The sequence below is a fragment of the Symphalangus syndactylus genome, chromosome 2 (assembly GCF_028878055.3).
Source record: "Symphalangus syndactylus isolate Jambi chromosome 2, NHGRI_mSymSyn1-v2.1_pri, whole genome shotgun sequence".
NCBI classification, from domain to species: Eukaryota; Metazoa; Chordata; class Mammalia; order Primates; family Hylobatidae; genus Symphalangus; species Symphalangus syndactylus.
The window spans coordinates 59401010-59414054 of record NC_072424.2 but is presented as its reverse complement, the minus strand read 5'-3'; positions in this window follow the sequence as shown (position 1 = coordinate 59414054).

Genomic DNA, 13045 nt, shown 5'->3' with positions numbered 1-13045 from the left:
AAAATAGAAAATATTCTGGGCGTGATGGCGCGTGCCTGTAATCCCAACATTTTCAGAGGCAATTCACTTGAGCTCAGGAATTCAAGACCAGCCTGGGCAACATGGCCAAATCCCATTTCTACAAAATATACAAAAATTAGCCTTATGTGGTGGTGTGGGCCTGTAGTCCCAGCTACTCAGGAGGCTGAGGTGGAAGGATTGCTTGAGCCTGGGAGGCAGAGGTTGCAGTGAGCCAAGGTCATGCCACTACACTCCAGCTTGGGTGACAGAGCCAGACCCCCTTTTAAAAAAAATAAATTAAAAATGAAAACTTTAAAAATTTAAAAATGGAGATTTTAAAAATAAAGAATATAATAAAATATCCCCCTCTATTAGTTCATTTTCACACTGCTATAAAGAACTGCCCACAGGGCACAGTGGGACATGCCTGTAATTCCAACACTTTGGGAGGCTGAGGCAGGTGGATCACCTATGAGGTCAGGAGTTTGAGATCAGCCTGAGCAACATGGAGAAACCCTGTCTCTAATAAAAACACAAAAATTAGCCAGGCATGCTAGTATGCACCTGTAATCCCAGCTACTCAGAAGGCTGAGGTAGGAGAATCTCTTGAACCCTTGAGGCGGAGGTTGCAGTGAGCTGAGATTGCAACATTGTACTCCAGCCTGGGAAACAGAGGGAGACTCCATTTCAAACAATAAAAAATAAAAATAACTGCCCAAGACTGGGTAATTTATAAAGGGAAAATGTTTAATTGACTCACACAGTTCAGCAGGGCTGGAGAGGCCTTAGGAAACTTACAATTATAGTGGAAGGCAAAGGGGAAGCGCAGCACCTTCTTCACAAGGCAGCAGGAAGGAGAAGTGCCAAGGGAAGGGGAAAGAGCCCCTGATAAAACCATCAAATCTTATAAGAACTCACTAGCATGAGAACGGCATGGGCGAAAGCACCCTCATGATCCAATTATTTCTACCTGGTCTCTCCCTTGACTCGTGGGAATTATGGGGATTATGAGGACTATGATTCAAGGTGAGGTTTGGGTGGGGACAGAAAGCCTAACCATATCAACCCCCATTTCTTGAGATAGCTAGAGTGACTTCCACTGCCCAAAAGTCAAAAGAGCTTCTCCAATCATTATGCTTTGCTACTTCGTGAAGTTCTAAATTTTTGATGCATTTTACTTTGCACATTTTCATTCCGTACTCCCATAGATGTTCAGTAAGTAGTGTTATGTGAACTCTCTTTATTTAGATTCACCTGGGCATTTATTATTCTTTCATCTAATACCATCAAATACATGGAGAATGCATGCATTGGGAGGAGGCCATTCATTTGATCTAATAGATTAAATAAAATAAAACATCCAAAATGAAGCAAAAGGTCCTTATTCCCTGTTTTCCTGACCATTGAGAAGAAAACTCATAAACCTAGATTATTTCGTCTTTATCTCAGATTTCATCTTTCCCTTCCATTTCCAAGGGAGATGCTTTTTTTTTTTTTTCAGAATATTCAGCTAAGGATTGGCTCCATGGCTCATCTCTGAAAAAAAATTACTTAGAGTCAGCATGATTCATTGCTACTGTCTCAAATGCTCCTAAGACAAAGAATCTTCTGCCAACATGGGCATACATGTTTAAGTTAAGCATTCCCTATAGAAGTGAGCAGTTAATGGTCCAAGGAAACATCAGATGGCATTGAGGTCCAAACTGAGAAATAATGAATATATAGATATATCTTTGATATCCTGTATCGCATCCTCCCTCAAGTAACTCAATCTTTCTTTGCACTCCTTTCTCCCTTCAGGCTGCCACTAATAAATGAAATTTAAAATTCTTAGAGTAGCTGAATATGGGTTAAAATAAACTGAATCTGCTCATAAATAGAGTGGTTTATGTATTTTGTACATATAATTTATAAAATACTTAGTTTTTTGTTGTTGTTTTTGAGACAGAGTTTCATTCTTGTTGCCCGGTCTGGAGTGCAATGACGCAGTCTTGGCTCACTACAACCTCCACCTCAGCAATTCTCCTGCCCCAGCCTCCCAGATAGCTGGGATTACAGGCACCCACCACCATGCCTGGCTAATTTTTGTATTTTTAGTAGAGACGGAGTTTCACCGTGTTGGCCAAGCTCGTCTTGAATTCCTGACCTCAAGTGATCTGCCCACCTCGGCCTCCCAAGGTGCTGGGATTGCAGGCATGAGCCACCACACCTGGCCTAAGTAGATATTTAAAAGAAATATATATATACACTTTAAAAGTGTATGTACATACATATATATGTACACACACACATACACACTTCAACGGAAGTTAAACTTACAGAAAAGAAATAAAACACACAGTCCTTATCAAAAACAGATGTGAAACAACATGAAAATCCCTCTTCTTTAACCTGTTTTGTGATGCTGCACCTGGCACCCTACAAACCACAGTTCTGCTTTGCCAGCTGACCCTTGAAGGCACTGAAGGGAGACTACAGGCTGGAGGAAGAAGAGGCGTACTTCTTCTTGTCTGTTTCCCATTCCTACGAGAACCATCCTATTAATACTTCTTCCCCCCAGCTGCAGCAGTTCCTTTCCATGGCTGCAGCTGAATCTTGTGTGCAATTTTTCTAACATTCACAAAACCAGGCTCATCACACCCACACCCCCGCCCCACAACACACCAGCACCAGTGCCCTCAACTCTAAAATTTGAGTTTCAGCTTTTCAGGGCCCTTCCTCTAAGTTTCTAAGTTTTACTAATTGTCTTATCTTCTCTTTATTCTCTCAGTCCTAAGGGTGATAGCTGCTTCCTATAGTTGCTACCTCCTTGATGACTAGAATTCACTTTTTACCCTTTCAGTTACCTGGTTAATAACTTACATTTTATTACTAATTCTTCTGATTCTGTCTGTTTAAATAGCAGATGTGATTTCTGTCTCCTATCTGGACCCTAACTATAATATGGCTTGACACATATAAACTGGTATCATATAAACCGAGTACACCAAGATTGCTTTAAAATAAAACTATGTAAGGCCAGGCGCGGTGGCTCACGCTTATAATCCCAGCACTTTGGGAGGCCGAGGCGGGCGGATCACGAAGTCAGGAGATGGAGACCACGGTGAAACCCCGTCTCTACTAAAAATACAAAAAAAAATTAGCCAGGCGTGGTGGCGGGCGCCTGTAGTCCCGGCTACTCGGAGAGGCTGAGGCAGGAGAATGGCGTGAACCCGGGAGGCGGAGCTTGCAGTGAACCGAGATCACTGCAACTCCAGCCTGGGCGACAGAGCGAGACTCCGTCTCAAAAAAAAAAAAAAGAAAAGAAAAAGTACTTGGTACTTTTTCACTCCTAGACCTTTCCCTTCTGCATCCCCCCGGCCCCCTGGGCCCATAAAACTACAGTAGCCTTTTGTTTGGCAGTGAGACACGACCTCTGTGCTGATCCACCTGGCCCTCAACTGATGAGCCATTCCATGGGGCAAAACAGCCAGAGGAGGCAGCACTTTCTCCTTAACGTCTTGCGTATACTAACACAGGAAGTGATTAAAGGCTTGACTGTTACTTGCATTTTGGCTTGTTGCTTTAATTGGCTACTCTAACACCTGTAAGTTCAGCACTCTCCAGCTCAGCTGGGCCTCTGATAGGTACTAATACTCCTTCCAGTGTGGGAGGTATCATTAGAGGCCTAGTTAGGAGCCAGAATTCACAGACTACCTGGCAGTAAAAAGGTGGTATCCCCTTCCTTTGCTGCAGTGTTACCAGCAAAAGCCAATTAAAACATAAGTTAAAATAAAATCCAGAGTCTCAAAACACAATATTCCACATGTCCAGATTTCCATTGAAAATCACTCATCATACCAAGAACCAGGGAGATCTCAAAAGGAATGTAAAAAAAAGATGTCATAGATAATGAAACTACCTAACACAGATTGTAAAGCAGTTGTCATAAAAATGTTTCAGTGAGCAACTGTGAACATGCTTGAACGAATTTTTTTTAATCTCAGCAAAGAAATCAAAAGTCTTGGTAAAGAAATAGAAGATAAAGAAAATGAAGAAAAATCAAATTAAAATTTTAGAATTAAAAAATACAGTATTTGAAACAAAAAGCTCAGTGGATGAACTCAACAGCAGAATGTGGCTTGGTGAGTCAGGTAAAAAATATGATTAAAAAGAAAACAACAGAATAAAGGGAACAAAGGAAAGAATAAGTAAACTGGAAGATAAAACAATAGAAATTATTCAATCTGGCCAGGCACAGTGGCTCATGCCTGTAATCCCAGCATTTTGGGAGGCTGAAGCGGGTGGATCACTTGAAGTCAGGAGTTCGAGACCAGCCTGGCCAACATGGCAAAAACCCACCTCTACTAAGAATACAAAAATTAACCAGGCATGATGGCACACACCTGTAATCCCAGCTACTCGGGAGGCTGAGGCACAAGAATCACTTGAACCTGGGAGGTAGAGATTTCAGTGAGCCAAGATCATCATGCCACTGCACTCCAGCCTGGGCGACAGAGCAAGATTCTGTCTGAAAAAAAAAATTATTCAGTCGGGGCCGGGCGCAGTGACTCATGCCTGTAATCCCAGCATTTTGGGAGGCCGAGGCAGGCGGATCACCAGGTCAAATTGAGGCCATCCTGGCCAATATGGTGAAACCCCGTCTCTACTAAAAATACAAAAATTACCTGGGTGTGGTGGCACGTGCCTGTAGTCCCAGCTACTCAGGAGGCTGAGGCAGGAGAATCACTTAAACCCAGGAGGCAGAGGTTGCAATGAGCCAAGATTGTGCCACGCCACCCCAGCCTGGCAACAGAGTGAGACTCTGTCTCAAAAAAAAAAAAAGAAAGAAAGAAATTATTCAATATGAACAATAGAGAGAAAATAGGGAAGAAAATGAACAAGTCCTTAGGGACCTGTCAGACTATAACAAAAGTTCTAACATTCTTGTCCTCACAGTTCTGGAGGGAAAGAAAAAAGAGGGCATGAATGAAAAAGTAGTTGAATAAATAAATAGTAGCTGAAAACTTCCCAACTTTGACAAAAAAGATATACAAATTCAAGAAGCTGAGTGAATCCTAAATGGTACAAACCCAAAGAAACCCACAGGAAGATACATATAATAGTCAAACTTCTGCAAATTAAAGACCAAAAAAGTTTTTGTGTTTTTTGTTTTTGAGACAGGATCTTGCTCTGTCTGTCGCCCAGGCTGGATTTCAGTGGTGCAATCTCAGCTCACTGCACCCTCCACCTCCCGGGTTCAAGCGATCCTCCCACCTCAACCTCCCTAGTAGTTGGGACTATAGGCATGTGCCACCACACCTGGCTAATTTTTGTATTTTTAGTAGAGACAGGGTTTCACCATGTTGGCCAGGCTGGTCTCGAACTCCTGACCTCAGGTTATCTGCCCACCTCGACCTCCCAAAGTGCTGGGATTATAGGTGTAAGCCACTGTGCCCGGCCCCCCAAAAAATCTTAAAACAGTAAGAGATGTAACAAAATATACCATTCTAATGTTCAATGTTGATAGTGGGTAGGCTGTATATATGCAGTATATATAAGAATGGGTTATATGAAAACTCTGTGCTTTCTGCTCAATTTTGCTATGAACCTATAAATTATCTAAAAACTAAATTCTGTTAAAAAAAAAGATACCCATTTACCTATAGGAGTAAACAATTTGCATGATGACATTAGTAGACTGAGATAAGTTATGTATATATAACATATTACCTTTCCCTCAAATGTCTATACAAAGAGATACACACAAAAATACTACATATACAGAAAAGTAAAACTTAGAAATAAAAATAAGAAATAAATACTATAGATAATCAAAATAAAATTCTAAAAATTGTTCAAGTAACCCCCAGGAAGACAGGGAAAAGAAAAATAGAGAAACAAAAAACAGAAAGTACAAACAGAAAATCAGAAAACAAAACGGCAGACTTCACTCCTAATGTATCAATAGTTATATTAAATGTAATTGGTTTAAATACCCTAATTAAAAGACAGAGATTGGCATAGTGGATTAAGAAAACATAAACCAACTATATCCTATTTATAAGAATAAATAGTTTGAAAGTAAAATGATAGAAAAAATAGCATGCTAGCATTAATCAAAAGAAGAGTGGCTAAACTAATATCATTTAAAGTAGGCTTCAGTCGGGTACAGTGGCTCACTCCTGTAATCCCAACGCTTTGGGAGGTCAAGCTGGGAGGATTGCTTGATTTTAGGAGTTGAAGACCAGCTTGAGCAACACAATGAGATCCTGTCTCTACAAAACATAAAAAATGAGCCAGGAGCAGTGGTGCCCATCTGTAGTCCCAGCTACTCAGTAGGCTGAGGTGAGGGCATTGCTCCAGCCAGGAGGTCAAGCAGCAGTGACCTGTGATTGTGTCACTGCACTCCAGCCTGGGTGACAGAGTGACACCCTGTCTCAAAAAAATAATAATAATCTGGGCGAAGTGGCTCACGCCTGTAAAATCCCAGCACTGCAGGAGGCAGGCAGATTTCATGAGTCCAGGAGTTCGAGACACGCCTATGCAGATGGCAAAACTCTGTCTCTACCAAAAAAAAAAAAAAAACAGCTGAGCATGTAGTCCTAGCTACACAGGAGGCTGAGGTGAGGTGGGAGGATCACCTCAACCCCAGAAGCAGAGGTTGCAGTCAACCAAGATTGCACCACTGTACTCCATTCTGGGTGACAAAGCGAGACCCTGTATAAAAAGTAAAAAATAAAATAAAAATAAATTATGTAATAACAAAAAAGTAATCCACCAAGAAGAAATAATCTCAAATGTGCATATATCAAACAACAAAGTGACAAAATACTTGAAGAAAAAAGCTGATAGAACTGACCAGGCATGATGGCTCATGCCTATAATCCCAGCACTTTGGGAGGCCGAGTCAGGCAGATCATTTGATGTTAGGAGTTCGAGACCATCCTGGCCAACATGGTGAAACCCCATCTCTAACTAAAAACACAAAAAAATTAGCCGGGCATGGTGGCGCATGCCTGTAATCCCAGCTACTCAGGAAGCCAAGGCAGGAGAATCAGTTGAACCTGGGAGACGGAGGTTGCAGTGAGCCAAGATCATGCCACTATACTGCAGCCTGGGCAACAGAGCAAAACTCTGTCTCAAAAGCAAAAAGAAAGAAAGAAAGAAAAACTGAGTAAAATTCTAGCAATACTGACAAAGAAAATAAGAAAGAAGGCACGTATTACCAATATCAGAAATAGGGGCTATCACTACAGACATCAAAACTATAATAGGGAGCCCTACAAACAACTGTATACATATAAATTTGAAATCTAGATAAAATGAATAAATTCCTCAAAAATAAAATAAAATAAATAAACTACCAAATCTCATCCAATATGAAAAGGATCATTTGAGTCTCCCTATAACTATTAAGGAAATTGAATTCATAATTTTAAGACTCTCATAAAAAGAAATCTCCAGCCCTAGATATTTTCACTGGAGAATTCTACCAAATATTTCAAGAAGAATTTACACTGATTCTACACAATATCTTCCAGAAAATCAGAGTATGGAACCCTTCCCAGTTTATTTTATAATGCTAGTATTGTCCTGACACCAAAACCAGACACACACAGACACATACAAAACAATGAAATCTATAAACCAGTACTTGCAGAATACATATCCAAGAAAGGACTAATATCTAGAATATAAAAAGAGCTCTCAAAATTCACCAGTAAAGGCCAGGCACAGTGGCTCACACTTGTAATTCCAGAACTTTAGAATGAGGATTTCTTGAAGCCATGAGTTGAAGACCACCCTAGGCAATATAGTGAAACCCATCTCTACAAAAATTTAAAAATTAGCCAGGCATGGTAGTGCGTGCCTGTGGTCCTAGTTATTTAGGAGGCTGAGGTGGGAGGATCTCTTGAGTGCAGGAGTTCAAGGCTGCAGTGAGCTATGATGTGCCACTGCACTCCAGCCTGGGCAAAAGAGTTAGACCCTGTCGCCATAAAAAAGAAAAAGAAAAAAAAATTCACCAGTAGAAAAAATAAACAATCCGATTCCAGAATGGATAAAAGACATAAGACATTCTACTGATGGCTATAAGCACATGAAAAGATATTCAACATGATTACCAATCAGGGAATTACAGATTAAAGCACAATGAGATATCACTACATACCTATCAGAATGGCTACAATGAAAAATCGTGACACTAAATGCCAGCAAGAATATGGAGAAACCGTATCACTCACAGATGGCTATTGAGAATGTTAAGTGGTACAGTCTCTGCAGAAGCAGTTTGACAGTTTCTTAAAAAGCTAAACATGCAAGCCGGGCGCGGTGGCTCACGCTTGTAATCCCAGCACTTTGGGAGGCCGAGGCGGGCGGATCACGAGGTCAGGAGATCGAGACCACGGTGAAACTCCGTCTCTACTAAAAAATACAAAAATTAGCCGGGCGCGGTGGCGGGCGCCTGTAGTCCCAGCTACTCGGAGGCTGAGGCAGGAGAATGGCGTGAACCCGGGAGGCGGAGCTTGCAGTGAGCCGAGATTGCGCCACTGCACTCCAGCCCGGGCGACAGAGCGAGACTCCGTCTCAAAAAAAAAAAAAAAAAAAAAAAAAAGCTAAACATGCAACTACTGTATAACCAGCAGCTGTATCCCTAGGCACTTATCCCAAAGACATAAAGACCAATGTTAATGCAAAAACCTGTACATGAATGCTTATAGCAGCTTTAATTCATTACAGCTAAAATCTGGAAACAATCCAGCTACCTTTCACTGGGTGAATGGATTAAACAAACTTTGGTACGTTCATGCCATGGAATACTATTCTGAAATAAAAAAAAGAATGGACATTCATACATGCCACAACTTAAATGAATCTCCAGATAATACTACTTAGTGGGGAAAAAAGCTAATCCCAAAAGGTTATATACTGATTCCATTCATATAACATTCTTGAAATGAAAAAACTATAGAAATGGAGAATAAATCGGTTGTTGAAGTTGGGGGGGAAAGGGAGAAGGGAAGTAGGTATCGACATAAAAGGCAACATAAGAGATCCTGGTGGTGATAGAAATATACTAGATCTTGGTGGGTGGCTGATGCCTGTAAACCCAGCACTTTGGGAGGCTGGGGTGGGAGGATTGCTTCAGTCCAGAAATTCAAGACAAGCCTGGGCAACATAGTGAGATCCCACCTGTACAAAAATAAAAACAATAAAAAGAAATATACTGTATCTTGACTGTATTAATGCCAATATCTCAGTTGTATTATATAAATAGTTATATTATATATATATATACTCAGTTATAGTTTTGCAAGGCATTACCATTGGAGGAAACTGGGTAAAGGGTACACAAGATCTGTCTCTGTATTATTCCTTACAACTGCAGGTGAATCTAAAATTACTCAATATTAAAAATGGAATTTTAAAGCTTTTTTTTAATGCAAGGGAAAGGACCACAATTCTCAGCAACTTGACATGATAAGAAAATACTTGAAAAGGTGGCAGTGCCTTCAGGTCATTGACTGCGATAGCACACATTTTTCCAAATTATGAAGAGTGGTTGTTTTACATTGTATTTCGTAAAAGATATTAACTTCCTAGCATCCAAGTTTTATGATCCTTAGAGATTTGCTTCTCCCTTTGGAATTCTGCAATTCTAATATAAATTAAATTTAAGCTGATCCAACTGGGAGTTGCTAAACTCCATAAACGCAATTATAGTCTAAAGAGATGCTATAAAATTGATATTAGAACTATGCAATCCTCAACCACTTCCCGCCCTCTACCAACTTCATATACACACACAAACGAAGTGTTTGCCATTTTTCCTTGTGCCTGAGTGTAACCCAGGTAACTGTAGGCTGCATAAAGTTATTTAGTTTTATTTATTTATTTATTTATTTATTTATTTATTTTTGAGACAGAGTCTCACTCTGTTGCCCAGGCTAGAGTGCAATAGCACAATCCCAGCTCACTGCAACCTCTACCTCCCAGGTTCAAGCAATTCTCATGTTTCAGCCTCCTGAGTAACTAGGACTACAGGCGTGGTGCCAATATGCCTGGCTAATTTTTGTATTTCAGTAGAGACGGGATTTTGCCATGTTGGCCAGGCTGGTCTTGAACTCTTAGCCTCAAGTAATCAACCCGCCTTGGCCTCCCAAAGCGCTGGGATTACAGGTGTGAGCCACCACACTTGGCCCAGGTATTGATTTTAAATTTTCCTTTATTAAGTGTATGTCAAGAACAAACTATTATCTTGACATTCTGAATGACTGTAGCATAAAACAGCTCATAAAATCAATGTGTCCTGTCTTTTCATCCTTGATATCTTGAACACAACTAATGTCCTTTTATATTCATATGGGGATTCAGGACAATCAAATAAATAATTAACTAATGACTGACACCCGGAAATTTACAGACCTTTCCCTTTTTTCTTTTTCCTTTTTTTTTTTTTTCTGAGACAGAGTTTCCATTCTTGTCGCCCAGGCATGCAATGGCACAATCTCGGCTCACTGCAACCACCACCTCCCAGGTTCAGCAATTCTCCTGCCTCAGCCTCCTAAGTAGCTGGGATTACAGCCATGTGCCACCACAACTGGCTAATTTTGTATTTTTAGTAGAGATGGGGTTACACCATGTTGGCCAGGCTGGTCTCGAACTCTTTGTTTTTTTTTTTTTTTTTTTTTGAGACAGAGTCTCGCTCTGTCTCGAACTCTTGACCTCAGGTGATCCTCCCAAAGTGCTGGGATTACAGGCATGAGCCACCATGCCCGGCCGCCCTTTTTTTCATAGTTACTTTTTCCCCCCGAGATAATAAACATCATGGTCATTGTTATACTGCAAACTTGTATTTTTCCTTACTCAGGTGCTGGAAAACTAAAAATATAAACAGAGGCAGATTATAGGGGGAAAAATAGGCTATTCCTGATCTGCCCTCACAATATAAAGTGTCTCAGTACAGATTCTCAATTTTTTAATGTGCTAATTTGAAATGTTTGGAAAACAAACAAACAGCATAAAAATAGTTTACAGTAGTTTGCCAGTCAAATCAGTTCTCTTCAGTTTATACTCTCTAAGCCTTTTCCCAGCAATTCAGAGGTTTTTTGGTGACTAAATTATTATAAATCTGTTTTCTCCTTGTGGGTAGTTTAGTTAAAATAAGATTATGAACAGGGACGCTGTCTTCTTGTGACCAGAGAACTGTTATCATAATCAAATTACCAAAATGTTAAATATACTCTGGCTCCCTCAAAACTCTGCTCATATCTAAGAATCAATCTAAGATAATCAGTTTACATAAAACTGTAGCCAACACTAGAAACCCATTTTCTTCAAGTTCTTGATTAAAAAAAAAGAATCTATTAACAGACACCTAATTATCTATATATCCCAATATTCAAAAAAATAACACAATAAATACTAGCATAATTATTTTTATTCATTATATAATTAAATCATGCTGTTTTATCACAAAAGTAAATTGTCATTAAAAAATAAAACAGCTATATTTGTAATTTCCCTCATGCTGAGAGCAACATTCCAGTTGCTGTAGGTGTTTATTTTCTTCTAACCAAACACTACTATTAATAACACCTCATAAAAATAAAACGTTTGCACAATAAAGCAGGTTCCCCAACCTACCTTCTTCCCTAAATAAAATGCTGCTTGTGTTCCAGTTTGCATCCTCCTCCTTATTTAAGTAAAGCTACTTTTAGTTTTGTGGCTGGAATATAAGGTATTTATTTTCAGAACTGGACAAATGAATGAATACAGGCATAATTATTTATTATTTATTTATTTATTTTTGAGATGGGGTCTCGCTCTGTCACCCAGGCTTGAGTGCAATGGCGCGATCTTGGCTCACTGCAACCTCCGCCTCCTGGGTTCAAGCAACTCTCCTGCCTCAGCCTCCCGAGTAGCTGGGACTAAAGGCGTGCACCACCACGCCCAGCAATTTTGTATTTTTAGCAGAGATGGGGTTTCACCATGTTGGCCAGGGTGGTCTTGAACTCCTGACCTCAAGTGATCCACCCGCCTTGGCCTCCCAACATGTTGGGATAACAGGCATGAGCCACCACACCCAACCAGGCATAATTCTTTTAAATGAGGAGGACATTCCAGCACAGCCTTCACAACAACTTCTAGATAGACAATCTTGTGACCCAGAACTAGCTTGCAAATTAGCTGCTCCCATTTCTTCATTCACATCCAAAGAAATGTCCTCAAAGATTCATGGCTTGTAGAGAAATCAGGATCCCTGATGGTTCAGCTCTCATAAGATGAAATTTTCTCTAAGAAACTATGATGGAGAAAATTGTTCATTAAGAAAATGATAGCAGCTGGGCATAGTGGTGCACACCTATAGTCCCAGCTACTCAGGAGGCTGAGGTATTCCTGAGCTACCCAGGAGTTTGAGGCCAGCCTGGGCAGCATAGCAAGACCCCATCTCTTAAAAATAAAAAATTACAGCAAATTCTTGACCTCGAAACCAACTCTTTGCTAGACATTACATGAGGCTTCAGCAGTTAAGCAGTCAGAGGAAAGCATGGTCCCATTAGCACAAAGTCTGCAGTCTAACTGAAGACAATTAACAAGCAGGTATTACAAGTGGGAAAAGTGTGACAAAATTAGTTAACAATAAGGTATTTGGATTTAAGTCTCACTTTTTTATATATTGGGACTATATGAACCCAGATGCCATATTTTTACTTCTTTCATTGAGAAAATCCTTTCCTCTCGCTATTTTGGCTATTTTTTAATAAGAGATTTTATTGTATCTCCTCAGACCAAATATAAACAACATCCATGAAAGAACTATGCTATATTGAATTGGACCAGCCGAAAGCATATAGACTCAAACATTTCTTAAAAATCAAGAAATCTGGGCCAGAACTCCCAGCACTTTGGGAGGCTGAGGCAGGCAAATCACTTGAGGTCAGGAGTTCGAGACGAGCCTGGCCAACACGGTGAAACCCCATCTCTACTAAAAACACAAAAATTAGCCGAGTGTGGTGGCGGGTGCCTGTAATTCCAGCTACTCAGGCGGCTGAGGCAGGAG